Genomic DNA, 6,127 nt, shown 5'->3' on the forward strand with positions numbered 1-6,127 from the left:
TCCCTTCGGCTTCAGACACCATCTTGTCTTATGTTACTTTAAAAATAACATCTCTGATCTTTTGAGATGTTGTGGGCAGAGGTTGCTCTACCACTGTTGCCATGGAAACAGTGGCCATCAAGCTACCATTTCACTGTCTACCTCCAGATAGAAGAAAGGCTGTAATGAACAACTATGCCCCCCCCCCCCCCCCCCCCCTTCCTCCTCCTGCCTCTGCTCCTTTACATCTATATGTGATTTACGATGGTGGGGAACTGTGGGTGGATCAATGTTAGAAAGAGAGGAATAAATACGGCTCTCAGGCAGGCATTCACTCATATAAAGACTGCATGTAAGCACACACACACATGTGGGGCATTTTTCTTAAGCTCGCTTCATGAATCTGTTTCTGTTAATGATCACCCTGCTGGATCTATATCCCAGGCCTCCTGTAATTCTTAAGCATTCATCATAACAACTCCGACAAGCCTGGCTGAGATGCTGCAGGGTAGTAAATAGAGAAACAAAACTCCAGATGTGATGGATCATACAGAGCCTGAGGGGGATATAAACATCACTGCTTCTACTGATACCTACAGCATAGAACTACAGATGCAGATGAGGTGGAAGCAGCACTGCCCTGAAAAATGCAGTAATGATCATTTACTCCACGACCACTGCAGGGTAAATGCAGCGTGATGAGGTCATCATCAGTATTTACATCGTTTCTTCTGAATGTTACTTTTTTGTATTTCCATCTTATGGAACTTTATATTACGCTTTAGAGGAGAGAAGTGTACACTTGTTACCCAGTACCCTATAAGAATCTATATTAAGCTTCAGATTAAATCAGTGCATTTTAAACTTTTCAAATTCTGAGACATTATAAAAAAAAAAGCTGTCTAGTTAAGGTATTTCAGATGTCTATGATTTGATGATGGCTTTCTTTAAAGCTGCAGGACAGAACTTCTGCACAGAGATCCATATTCGTAGCTGCTGTAGCCTCGTCAGTCTCCGTCGCTATGGTTGCTGCCTTCCTCAGATCTGTCAAACCAATCATTGCTAGATGACGTACAGGCATCACTACCAGTGCATGAGTGTGGGAATGTCACCACAGAAACCAGATTTGAAACACCAGTACACAACACAATACTGAGTGATTTAAACGGCATTTACAGGCCTGATCAGTACTGTGTCAATGTGTTGTGCTGTATGCTCATTTATAAAGCTTCACACTCCAGCTTTAAATAAGTATAAAGGCCCAGAGAGGTAACAAAGACGAGTAAAAAGATTTCACACCCACCTCATTATCATTCTGTTACAGGGGAAAAACACTTGCTTGTATTTCTTTAAACCAATCACAGTCGAAGGATTGCTAAGGATGCAGTGACAGTGTTTTTGCAAAACAGCGACAGGTGGAATTGTTCTGATGAAACATTTGCAGGCACTGTCAATAAAATCCTGATCATTCAGTGAAAAAAGTAGCAGGGCTGCTTCGGAAAATTCATAGTGTCAAAGTTTGCTGTTTATGTAGTGAAAAGGGATTTTGAAAATGGCAGAAGGGGAGTACAAAGCTGCATGAAATGCCAATGGCAAGATCATACCCACAGGCTACACCTGATGAGTCAGACTTGTAAAAAGATGAACAAATACATACATGTAATATATACATTTTTCTAGAAGAAAAGTAGAACTTGGCTTTTCCCCCCCCCACTTCTCAATTAAACTTTTTAATGACCTCTCAGATTTATCTTGTGTCTTTCTGGAGGGGCCTCAACCTTTAGATAGAATCCTACTTGCCTTAACTTGGATATAAAGAAGGTAGAAGCGGCTCCACCTCCATCAGCTACAACAGTAAAATGCTCCCTAAACACTGATACATTAGTATGAACGATCTCATCAGGTCAGATATAGTCATGTGTGAATATTTTGATTTACATAAAAGGGACACTTGGACAATGTGATAAATACATTTCCTTTCTTCCACTAAAAACAGGTTGCAACAAACAGTGTAGATCACAGGTTTCAGGAAGTCATGTCCAACTATTACTGGTTCCTGGCTGGCCGGCAGACAGAAAAGAGTTGCGGGAGTACAGGTCCTGACCAAGGAACAACACAACACACAAACCCCTTAACATAATGCTGATTTTTAGTCTGTTTTTTACCAAATGAACAATGAGGGTGTTGTGTTTTAATCATCAAGCCTTATGCAGATTTTGCTACTTTTGGACAGATCCAGGTGCTTGTTTTTCTTCTTTATGCAAAGCTAAGCTAAGTGAACTGGCTGCTGGGTGTAGCTTCATATTTAACGTACAGACATGAAGCAAAACTATGAATCTCCTCATCTATCTGTCAGCAAAAAATAGATAAGCATAATCCCCAAAAATGTATCTTTTGATAATAGTACTGCTAGGGTTTAAAATAGGTACGTTGTGAATGCAGGACTTCTTGTACTGCTACTTTTACTTAAATATCAGTGTAGATCTTTAAAACCTGTCCTACAGTTGAGCTTTAGGTTTGTTTACTGAAGGACTTCAGAGGCGAAAGAGAACAAGCTCATGTTCGCTTGGGCTACAAGTGTGCATGTATCATGTACAGCATACGCATTAGCCAAAAAGAAGAAAGGAATCATGAGAAAATGAGGGAAGCAGAAAGTGAAAAAGTAGAAGAGTCCAAGAGAGGAAACAAGATGTGCTGCTGTGTGGGGAAAGTGTCTGACAGGCGTGCAGCTTGTGATGGAGGGTCCCAGTGCAGCAGGAGCTGAAAGCGTTTGGGTTGAAACTATGTTTGACAGGAGCAAACTGTCTGAGAGGGGCCAACATGACCTGCCATTACCGCTACAGGGGGGCTGGGAAGCCTGAGGAGAAAAATTGAGAGAACAAACACACACACACACACACACACACACACAGAGTGAGCAAACAGATGGAGGTACACTCACAAAGACACACCAGCCTGTCGGTGTGGGTAACCTCGCATACACACAGACATGCACAGACTGCAGGGACACAGCGGCATGTTCCTATCAGCGCTGCGCTCTCTGCACAAAGAGAAGCTGCCAACTCACATAGAACCATCTTTATTCAGTTATGATAATGCAGTGTCACACAGGTACAGATTATGTTGAGGTGTCCGAGGGGAAGGCCTTTAATAGAGGATGAGAGAGCTCTCAAAGCAGGAGTGCTGCTGTGGACAGTGGGTTGTCAGAGACTTCATCTGCTGTGCTTTGGACAGGCTTAAGTGTATTGTACTCTATGTTATATGTCAGAGTCACATGGAACCACCTCACATCTAAAACTGTTTCTGTGTTTACAATAAAGGGGCGGCACAGTGGCTTGGTGGTTAGCACTGTCGAAAAACAAAAACATGCTGAGGTTAATTGGCGATTCTAAATTCTCTGTAGGTGTGAATGTGAGAGTGATTGTTTGTCTCTATATGTAGTCCTGTAATAGACCCATGATCTGTCCAGGTGTCCCCTGCCTTCACCCTAAGTCAGCTGGGATAGACTCCAGCCCCCTCGGGATCCTAATGAGGATTAATCGGTGTTTAGATAATGGATGGATGTTTACAGTAAAGGGCATTTCCGGTGCAACAGGGCAAAGTGTATATTTCTCTTTATGGATGAGTCCACATATTACATAAGATACATTCCATACTTTGTTACTTCCAGCTGATAAAATAGACAGTGTACTTGGTGTATGATACGATATCTGCATGTTCAGACGAAATCACATCGTGATTGCATGACCTCCTCATCACTGCCAAAAGTAATGTGATGCACAATTTGAAGTTTATCTGCATCAATGCACAGACTTGGACTAATAACTGAGCAAAGTGGGCAAGTATCCAGTGGCCAAAAGACTCCAGGAAGCCTCGGAGATTTGCTATTCAGTAAAGCTTCAGATTTTCTGTGCGTCATATTTAAAAATATGTTAAATTAAAGCACAATATTAACTGACAGAAAGGCTTTAAAGTGGCCCCAGTGTGGGGGAGCATTCTGTATCAAATTGTGTTTAGACTTTCTGTTTTGTGCTAACCTGTTGCACACCTTTGAATTAATTTGGCTCTAACAAAAATATAGCAAACCTGACACTGTGAGATATTCAAAAGCATAAAAACCACATAACGACTGGTCTTTATTGTGTTAACACAGCCGCACACTCACAGTCACGTCCAGCTCCCTAAGTGCACAACTAATCAGCTTTATGTCATCATAGTAGACAAACGTAAAAAGAAATCTGCACTGTCTATCAAAGGAATGCAGAAATCATACAGTACCACTGTAGTACTGCATCACTATAAGAGGCCTGTCTATACGTAACTGGCACCTGTTTCCTGTTGCATAACTGTACGATCCAAGAAGCAAAACTGCACTTTGCACATAAAAGATGAAAAAGAATGGTTTTAATATGGCTCTAGTAGCTTGTTTATCTTGTTTATTATTTTATATAACAGCTTCCCCTTACTTGGTTTACTAAACAAAATTTAGCACAACAGCATGTGTTGATTTTCATAAATGCAAACTGACAGTAACTGCTGTTTTCTGAATTGTAGTTATTTATTTCATTACCACTGGTGCTTTTCTGTTTATCACACTGCATATTGAACTAATCACTTATTTATTCCACAAGTGCATAAGTTTAAATAATCTAAATACTCTAATGTAAGTCTGTGTCATTAATAGAATAATAAAGTCCTAATACATTTTGAATTTAATGCCTAGCTTTTTTTTAGGAGTCTAAAAAGGGAACCCACCTTTTCTTTTAGATTTGTGATAATCCATCTTTAACAGGTATAATTATGTCATTAAGACCCTTTTAAGTAATGAGCAGACATTTTTATCTGCTCAAAGAGCCCATTACTTTACACAGTAGCGCTCCAGCACCATAGACTGCTTTTAAGAACTGATTTATGACACTTCAGGTAGCACAGACAAATGCAACATGGCTGCCACTTTGTGCTCTTTAATTCTTCTGTGGAAATATGCTGTGAAATGTCTTACATCTTTTGTTTCAACTGCAGGAGGCTCCAACAAAGTGTTTCTCTTTTTTTAAACGTTGCTACCGGAAAAAGGAAGCCGAACTTTGATGAAGCTGTCGGTTTCAGAAGAACTGCACATTCCTGTTTAACTGTCAGATACACAATATCCAGAACAGAACAGGGGGGAGGATTTAATGGAGATTTTCCATGTATGAAAAGCGCCATGTAAGTGGGAAATTATATAGATACCACTTAAGGTGTGGAGTGCTTTAGAAAAACATGCATTTAATATATGTATGTGCAAAAATACATTTTCATTACATGTGTGGAGTGTGTTCTGTTCTGTGATGCATTTCCGTTCAACACAACCACACACACATGCTCTTATAAACAACCACCCACACACACAAGTTCATAAATGTGCATCGCCACAGTGCAAATCACAGATTCAGTGAAGGCGGCAGGCAGAAGGAGAGAAGAGCAGGAGAGAGGGGAGTCGAAGAGAGGGAGGAGGAGTGAGGAGGAGGGAGGCGGATGTGACATGATTTACAATGAGATCATTAACCTTGAGAAACACAATGGCCTTTGCGATATAAACACTATCTCTCAGACGAACACCTTCCAAGAACAATACCTTGCACACGCACACTTATACGTTTAACTCGAGTGCTCAGAAAAGCATGAAAGCAGGCAGGCGTGTATGAAAAAGCTGCCTCATACAAACAATTTGTTTAAAATATAAGCTGTGAACTGTATACTGACAGGTTGAGGGTGAAGACTGTCCACCTGAAGAAGGGACAACATACAAACTGAATTTTTTGTGTGCCATTTTGAAATGAGGCATGGTATCCCACGATGCACTGCACAAATGAAAATTAGAAACTGCACAAAAATAACAATGAAAAACTATGCTGGAGAAATATCTTTAAAACTGACTATAAAACATACTGACATCTATTTGTGAACTTACACTACTGTTCAAAAGTTTGGGGTCACTTAGAAATGTCCTTATTTTTGTGAGAAAAAAAAATTTCAATGAAGACAACATTAAATTAACTACAAATACAGTCTAGACAATGTTAATGTGGTAAATGACTATTCTAGCTGGAAACAGCTGATTTTTAATGGAATATCTCCATAGGGGTACAGAGGAACATTTCCAGCAACC

Source organism: Amphiprion ocellaris, chromosome 10 (genome assembly GCF_022539595.1).
Source record: "Amphiprion ocellaris isolate individual 3 ecotype Okinawa chromosome 10, ASM2253959v1, whole genome shotgun sequence".
Taxonomy (NCBI): Eukaryota; Metazoa; Chordata; class Actinopteri; family Pomacentridae; genus Amphiprion; species Amphiprion ocellaris.